The sequence below is a fragment of the Octodon degus genome, unplaced genomic scaffold, assembly GCF_000260255.1.
Source record: "Octodon degus isolate 3935 unplaced genomic scaffold, OctDeg1.0 scaffold00392, whole genome shotgun sequence".
Classification (NCBI taxonomy): Eukaryota; Metazoa; Chordata; class Mammalia; order Rodentia; family Octodontidae; genus Octodon; species Octodon degus.
This window is the reverse complement of record NW_004524968.1, coordinates 8,689-18,291: the sequence shown is the minus strand read 5'-3', so window position 1 is coordinate 18,291 and position 9,603 is coordinate 8,689.

Genomic DNA, 9,603 nt, shown 5'->3' with positions numbered 1-9,603 from the left:
TCTTCCTTATACTGCATTGATGCTATCAGTGGGTGTAGCATTCACACCCACATCCCAGCATTGGATCATGAATTAATCACAAAGTCTAGAGCCCATTTCAATGACTGTATCAGGCTTTTGGGGAATAACAAGACCTAAACCATAAGAGGAGAGTACACTGCGGCACCAGAAAATCAGTCTAGAGATTCCTCAACAAACTAGGATTAGGGGTTCATTATGACCAGCTATTTTCCTTCTGAGCATACAAACACTCATGTTTACAGCAGTACAGTTTTTAAGAGGTAAATCTTAGAAACAACCCAAAAGCCCACCAACTGAGGAGTGGACAAAGAGAATGTGATGTATTTGCATGTGGGAATACATGTGCACATGCACAATAGAGACATGAATACAGGTAAACTTGGGACAAAGTAAATAGTATATAATTATGAATTGTTTTTAAAGAGATTAAAACAGTGGGAAAAATTATATTGAATGTAAAGGATTTTCACCCTAAATAGATGTTGATGAAGGCACTGGAAATTAAGAGGCGAGTATAAACAACCATAAAATATTACAGATGAAACTTTTTACACAGAATAGAGTGAACTTTTAAAATCTTAATAATAAATCAAAAGGACAATGACTATCCCGGGAAGTGAGGCATGACTTTTGAAAAATTCAACTGAAAGCAATAACTCATTGGAAAATCTATAACTGTATTACATTAAAAGAGTGCAAAGAATTAAAATAATAATAAAGAAATAATGCTGTAAATAAGGAGAAAAAGAACTTACATGAACATTAACACAGAACGATTAGAAAGCTGAATCTGAAACACAGGAAAGCTCAGGGAAGCACAGACTAAGAAATGAGAGTGGTGGTGACATGCTGGTGCCTCCCTCTGACTCACAAGTCTGGGTGTGGGGATCCTCACTCGGGGCAGCTGGCTTCCCTGTGTCAGGGAGCTTCTGGGAAAGGCTGCGTGTGAGCAGCAGTGACTATCAGGGTGGGAGTGACGAGATGCCTCCCGCAGTGGGCATCAATCACTTGTTTCTTGTCGTCTCAGGGACCTTGTTTACTACTCCATTTTGATGCACCCATAGGAGAAATAAATCACCACCAGATGCTAACTAAATCTCCTGATGAATGTGCAGAGTTTCAAGTCTTGGTTTGAAGACATCCGTTTATCCATGTGGAGTTGCATCAGAATGCAAACTGTGTGATCTAGGATATGGAGTGGGAGCCCAGGGAACACCCTGGAGCCGCCTTTCCACTGGAAATGAGTGTGCCTCCTGAACTCACATTGAGTTTTAATGACATTTCTATTCCACAGACTCTAAAAACATGGAACACAGCACAGGGATACATCATACTTGTGATTCACTCAATTTGCTGTAGAAACAAGTTCTTATTTCAAAATTGCTAGCCACAATATAGAGATTGAAATTGCTCCAAAGTGTGCTCATCTATACTTCCCAGATTGATTACCTCCAGAATACTGCCATCAACTCTGAACACCTAAAAATATGCACTTTTAAATTTAAGTTATTCTGGACCGGGAAGATGGCTCAGTAGGATAAGCGCTTGACTGGAAAATGCAAAGATCTGAGTTCAATACCCGGTTCTGCAAAAAAAAAAACAAACAAACAAACCCCCCTCCCCCCCAAAAAAACCTACCTAAATTTAAGTTATTGTGTTCTATACTTTCGGATCAAACATTCGTGAAGAATTCATATATAACTCTCTTTTGTAAATCCTGTTCATTATTTTTTAAGATATGAATTTATTTTTGAGTTGTTTTGTTTGTATAAGTGGAGTACAGTGATGCATTTTAATACACAGAATCAAAATGTTCTGAACCAATAAGGATAATTGGTAAAAACCTCAACTCATCCTTTTACTGATGCTCATTGCTGGGACATTGTGAAACCTTTAACTAGGTATCTGCTAATGTAAGTATAACTTTATTGCACCATATTTTTCTGCTGTACTAAAGGTCAAAGAAGCACATTTTCCTATGTTGTAGGACTTCTGTGCTGATGAAAGAGTCTCTCTCCTACCAGTATTGCAAGTTCGTACTAACTGATGTTATGCACTGTAAGTGTAAAAATCAAAATTTAAAAAAGTACCATTATTTTCTTAATTTTTTAAATTCTAAAGAGTGTACATGCCTTCTTAGACAGATGCAGGGAACTGGATTCGATCCCTGTTGTGCTCTGCTGGCCCAGACCCAGGGCTCATTGAGATAGCAAATAAGACTGGGTGTGGTGGTGTGCAACTGTAATCCCAGTGCTTGGGAAGCTGAAAACAGGAGGATCACTATGAGTCTGATCTGTTTGTTGCGATTCTCTGAACCTTGTATTAAATACATAAAAAAAGACAGTACAAACTACTATTAAAAGAAAAAAACTTCAAGTGATACAGAATTTCACTTAACAAAGTAACATGAATTTCACAGAATTTGTTATAATACATAATGTTGTCTTCCAACAAGTTATTCATATTACTAGATATATACATATGAAATTGGTAGGAGAAAGAAAAAAGAAATGTAGAAGATACAAAGAAGAAAAAGGTACCAAGAACTGAACAAAAGAAACAAAAAGAAATTAAGTATTATCTGCTCCTTTCCATAGAGCAGCAGAATATCACAGTACCACGTCCAAACCATCCTTCTTACGTGCTCTCTCCCACACACCCTCTCTTGTCCTCCTCAAGTCAGGAACTGTTTCCTTTTGAATGAGTTCATTCCCTTTTCCCAGCATTTATTTTACCCTTCAGATTACATTTCCTCTTTCAGGTTCTCACACTAAGAGGAAATGTGATGTTTGCACATGCAGGTCTGGTTTATTTCACTTAAGAACATGGTCTCTACTTGTATTGATTAACCAACAGAAGTCTCAAATGTATCTTGTTATATAGCTGAATAATATTCAATTGTATAAAAATACCACACAATTTTTATCCAGGCTTCTGTTGATGGGCATATGTGTTGATTCCAGGATTTAGATATGACATGATGCACTGATTATATATCACAGTGGTATGAGGTTTTAAATTCTTTTGGAAAAACATCCAGGAGGAGAATAGCTGACTCAAATGGGATCTCCAATCCTAGCTTTGTAAGGAATCTCCACACTAATTTCCATTCTTGTGTCTGTCTGTACTCCCACCAACAGTCGAGAAGGGTTCCTTTTTCTCCATGGGCTCCAGAATTTGTTATTGGCTGGCATCTTGACGTTAGCCATTCTTTTTGGGGTAAGATGGAACCTAAGTATTGTTTTAATTTGCAGTTCTCAAATGACCAATGATGTTGAACATTTTTCACATATTTACTTGCAATTGTATTTCTTCCTCTGAGAAGTGTACATACATTTCAGATGCCGTTTTTTGGATTAGGTTTTTGAATCTGGAGGGCCTGATTTATTTTTTAATTCTTTATATGTGCTAGGTAGAAGGTGTTTGTGGAAGGACAGTCAGCTATAATTTTTTTCCAGTTTGCATGTTTTGTTTAGACTCTGTTAGAGAATATCTTTGAAATGTAGAAACTTTTCAACAAGAGCAGATCCCAGTTGTTGATTCTTTGAAGTATTTCCTGGGTAGTTTTGACTCATTCATGAACTCTCTACTTACCCTTGTGTCTAAGATTTCCACCTACGTTTTCCTCCAAAATATTTAATGTTTCTGTTTTAATGTTTAAGGCTTTGATGAATTTTTTTCAGTATGAAAATTCTCTCAACATTTTATTGAGACCTTTATTTTTTATTTTGTATTTTAAAATTTTATTTCTTTAGTTTTTAAATTAATTTTATTGAGAACCAAATAGCAATTAGAGTTTCAGAACTGAATAGTTGGTGACTTTCAATAATAAATACATTGCATATTGTTGCTTTCATAGTGGTTATTCATGGTTCAAGATGCAGACATTATATACTATCTAAACACTACTAATAGAAATCTTTCTTCTCATTGAATTAAGAGAAAGTAGCTGTATATCTATCTTAATTATTTCACATATATACATACAAAATGGTCCTTAATTTGTATCACCCTTTTGTATTTAGTTTTGTCAGAGATGGGTATTCCATTGCCATTGAAATATTGTAGGTGTGCATATTCAGCAAAATATTCCAATATAGTATAGGTGTCTATAATAGTAGTTGGTTATTCACCTGCCTGGTAATGTCAGAGTTGTTGACTTGATCCTTTTACAGCTCAATATAACAATATGACTTTATTTTTGTAATATCCTGGTGGATGTTTAAGACTAAGATAAAGCAAGACCTATACAACAAGAAATATAACATTTCTTAAACTTTTTTCTTTTTCTTTGTTTTTTTTTTTTTTTTCTAGAACTGGGGATTGAACTCAGGCTCTTGCACTTGCCAGGGAAGCACTTATTCCACTGAGCCATCTCTCTGGCTCCAAGAAATGTAACTTTTGTATCTGATAAGGTCAGTCAAATCACCTCAGGGTTTATCCTGAAACCCTGTGCTGCAGTCTGTAGATCCTTTGTCAATGTCAGCCATGTGGATGAGTCAAGGCTATTGCTTGACCAATTTGCTCTCTGTGAAAACCTTAGAGAAGGTTTTCTCTCCATGTGATTCTCTTTAGGCACACTCTACATCATCAATCACTTTCCTCTATGGCCCCATAATGTCCTTGATCAGAAAGTTTGTGCCACAACTGAGTTACATGATGTTACACTACAGGTTATCCTATGTCCTGAGTCCTCACTGACCTTGACAGCCAAAATACTGGCTGCCCTTCTAGCCCTTCTTTTTTTTCTAATTTTCAGTCTGCAAACTTAAGCTGTTAACCATTCAGAAGAGAAGCTTATTATTATTACCCTACAACATAAGCAGTTGTGCTTAACCTCACTATCAGTCTGCATAACAACCATCTTAGAAATAACATGGAACAGGCATTTTGCATCAAGTATTGATATGATAAACTTCAAGTCCCTACAGAAAATGAAGAAAAAAACAAAATATTAAAAAATAGGAAAAAATAATTGCTTATCTTTACACAGAAATTTAGAAATCTAACGTATGCAGCATTGTACAAGGACAGTCCTATGACTTTTTTTGTTGTATCTTGTTTTAATTTATTACCCTCTTTTTTAAAACAAATATTTACTTGGAGACAGTATGGCCATTGTTGGTACTTTATGTCAATCAGTATGTATTTTTTTTTTCTCCAAATGCCTTCAGGGCAAGTTTGGCTGGCTTGAGTTGTGGGGATCGAACCACAGCAACCTGAGCCTGACTGCTTTGTTGAAGCAGCCACTTAAAGAACTGAGCTAATGGGCAGGCCCCCTAGCAGTATGTATTTAGAAGACCAGAAAGATAGGCATTCCAAGCATGACCCTGTATTACACATTGCTATCTTCAGGGCAGTTGTTTAGTTCACCTGTGTCAGCATATATAGTTAATGAGGGTGAGAATCGTACCAATTAACTGTTTGTTTAAAAAGCCTGCTGAAGATTCTCAGGAACATTACATTTACCATATTCTGCATATAAATGTATTATCCTTTGCCCCTGTCATATTTCCAAGCTTTTCTCCTTGCACTCTGTTCATTGTCTAATCCTTAACTTCTCTCTTTCCTTTAATTGTATTATACCTTCTATTTTTATTTCTTCTATTGAATTCTTAAAATAGGGAGATTATATGGTATTTACACATGTGGGTATGGTTATTTCACTTATGAGTATATCTTCAAGTGGTCTCCACTTGAATATAAAGGCTTTGAGTTTATCATCCTTTATAGCTAATACTCCACTGAATAAAAATTACACATCTTTTTAATGCACTATTCAGGTGACGGGCATCTTGGTTGTTTCCCAGATTTGGCTATCACAAATTGCGCTGCTATAAACATAGGTACACATACATCACTATCATATGACTCTTAGAGTTCCTCCAGGAAAATTCCCAGTAGGGGGATAGCTGGTTTGAATTGGATTTCCAGTACAATTTTTTTTTTAGTAATTTTATTGAGAAACAAATAGCAATGAGAGCATTTCAGAACTGATTAGAACAGGTTCAATAAGTAACACATTCCATATTGTTGTGTTCTTAGTGGTTATTCATATAATAAGATGTAGACATGATATCCTATACACAAAAACTATTAGTACAAATATTTCTATTCAGTGAATTAAGAAATGGTAGTTGTATATTTATCCTAACTATCTTGAATATACAGACACAACATGGTCCTTCATTTGTACCCCTTTTTTTGTTTAGTTTTCTCAGAGGTGGGTGGTCCATTGTCATTTAAACATTGTAGGTGTGTGAATTTAGCAAAATATTCCAATACAGTCTAGTAGTCCATAATGGTAGTGGGTTATCCATAGGACTGGAAATGTCAGAATTTGTTGACTTGAGACTTTTACAGCTCAACCTATGAATATTGCTTTACTTTTTGTACCTCATTTTTATACTTTTCTGCTGGATGGTTAAGACCAAGATAAAGCAAGACCTATAGAACAAGAAATGTAGCTTTTATATCTGCTAATGTCAGTCAAATCACCCCAGGATTTATCCTGAAACCCTGTACCACAGTTTCTAGGTACTTTGACAGTGTTAGCTATGCGGATGAGTCACGGTCATTGTTTGAGAAATATGCTCTATGTGAAAGCCTGAGAAAAAGTTTTCCCTCCATGTGACTTTCCATAGGCACCCTCTACATCATCGGTCACTCTTTTTTGTTCCTCATATTCTCCTTGATCAGAAAATTTTGGACACACCTGAGTTACGTGATATTACAATACCAGTTTTCCTGTCATGAATCCTCAGTGACCTTGAAAGGCTAGGGACAAAATGTTGTCTGTCCCTGCAACCCTTCTTTTTCTCTAATTTTCAGTCTGCAAACTTGTTAACCATTCAGAAGAGAAGGTTTTTATTATTATCCTACAACATAGGTAGTTCAGCTTAACCTCAGTATGTCTGTCTGGATATCTTTTTTTCCCGTTGTTTTATTACTGGTTATTCACTGTACAAGATACAGACATGATATCCTGTCTACAAACACCAGTAGAACATATCTTTCTATTCATTCAATTAAGATAATGTAGGTGTATATCTATCCTCACTATTTTCAACATATAGATACAAAATGGTCTTTCATTTATATTCCCTTTTCTTGTTTAGTTGTGTGAGAGATGGGTATTCCATTGTTATTTAAATATTGTAGGTACATGAATTCAGCAAAATATTGCATTATAGTCCAATAGTCTATAATAGTAGTGGGTTTTACATAAGGTTGGCGATGTCAGAAGTTGTTGATTTGAGCCTTTTACAGCTCTGCATATTATTATGGGTTTACTTTGTATACTCATTTTTATAATTTTCTGCTGGATGGTGAAGACCAAGATAAAGCAAGATATATGTAACAGGAAGTGTAGATTTTGTATCTGATAAGGTCAATCAAATCCCCTCAGAATTTATCCTGAAACCATGTGCCGCAGTTTGTAGATCCTTTGTCAGTGTCAGCCATGTGGATGAGTCACAGCCATTGCTTCACCAATTTGCTCTATGTGAAAGCTTGAGAGAATGTTTTCTCTCCATGTGACTCTCCTTAGGTACACTCTACATCATTGATCTTTCTTCTCTGTGGCCCCATAATCTCCTTGATCAAAAAATTTGTGAAACAGCAGCCAAGCTCTCTCATGAAATGTCCACCCTTCCCATCCAGGCCAAGCTGAGGCCCAACCAGTGTGGGGGTGAGCACCTGTGCTCCCTTGTGCTGGTTGGATCTCCCTGGATCCAGTCCTGGCCAGCCCCATGAGTAAGACCTTCTTCTACATTCTTGGGACCCTTTCTTCCATGCTCAGGGAACACTCCACACCTCCCATTCAGCCCAAGTTCAGGACTGTCCAGTGTGTGGGAGAGCTCCCGCAGTCCCCCGAGCCTCCTGGACCCTTCCTGACCCAGCCCAGGTCTGGTATGCAGGCTTGAGGTGAAGCTGTAGCTGAAGTCCCTTCAGAGAGTCTAAGGGCCAGAATCACCGAACTAATCCCAGAGCAGAACATCTTCCCAAAGGGGCAAAATAGGTTCACTTTCAAGGACTACAGCAGGAAGGATCTCAGCCCAGTAGCTAGATCCTATCCAGATACAATTGGATGAACTCAATCTTAGTAGATCTGCAACCAAATTTCAGTAGATGCAAAGATAACAAAGGCACCAAAGCTCTATACCAAAGATCAGAGGTCAGTGCTATAAAAAATAACAAAGAGAAAAAGCAAAATGAAATCTCAGGTCCGAAGCCCACACAGAACAAGTGCAGAGAACACTAACACAGAAGAAATTGGGAATCACACAGCTGAAATGTCTGAAACAATAGCGTCTGAAGAAAAGAAACAATTGCAGAAAGGTATAGAGGAACTCAGATCAGAAATGACTTCTGAAATAAAAAAAAGAAATCTCTGAATTAATAGCGTCTGAAATAAAGACTCAAATGCAGAAACATATAGATGAAATTGGATCTGAAATACTCTCTGTAGTAAAAGAATTGATAACTGCTTCACAAAAAGAAATAGACAAAAAATAGAAGAGATTAGAAAAACGACGATTCCTTAAGCAAGTAATACAGAAAGAAAATAGATTGCATGAAGCAAAATCAAAGAGATATAGAGGAGCTTAAAATCTCAATCACAAGCTTGCAAAACCATTTTAGTGACAGTGAAGATAGAGTTTCAGATCTTGAAGATGACATGGCAGCTAGTGAAAAGGTAAAAAAAGACCTCTTAAAAACAATTAGGAGCTGCTGCGTTCCGGGGAACCCCGAGACCCAGACCTAGAACAGGTCAGGTGAGTGTGTGGGACAGCTTCTTGCTACCTTTCGCCGGCGGGCTCAGGCCTAGCCCAGGCGCAGCATAGGCCAGACCATGTGCCACCCCCTTGGGACGCCCCTCAAAACTCCAAAGCACCTCCCTTGCCCCGCCCGCCTAGGAGGAATTTCTGCCGCATTCCAGGGAGCACACAGAATCAGTCCTAGCCCAAGTCCGGTTAGAGTGTGGGAGAGCTTCCTCTTCCCCCTACTTCACCTTGCACTCTCCAGGCACAGCTCAGGCCTGGCATACAGGCCTGGGGTGTAACCCTGCAGTTGTAATCCCTGCAGAGAGTGTAGAGGATAGATCCACCCAGCTAGTCCAGGAGTAGAATATCTTCCCACAGGGGCAAAACAGGTTCACCCTCAAGGGCAGCAGCAAGAAGGAGCTGAGCACGGCAGCCAGACCTAACCCAGACACAGCTGGATAAGGCCAAACTTTGTACAGCTGCACCTCAACTTCAGTATGTACGAAGGTTATAGCTACAGCAAAGATCTACAACAAAGGTCAGAAGACAGTGCTACACAAAATGATGAGAAGGAACAAATTGCAACCTCAGAATTCAAGCCCAACAGTAACAAGTGCAGAGAACACTAACACAGAAAAAATTGGAAATCATACAGCTGAAAGCAATGAATCAACGGCTTCTGAAATAAAGAAATAGCTGTAGAAAGATATAAGACCTCAGATTGGAAATAAAAAAGAAATCCCTGAATTAATAACATCTGCACTAAAGAATCAAATGCAGAAACATATGGAAGCAACCCAGTGCCCACCCAGAACAA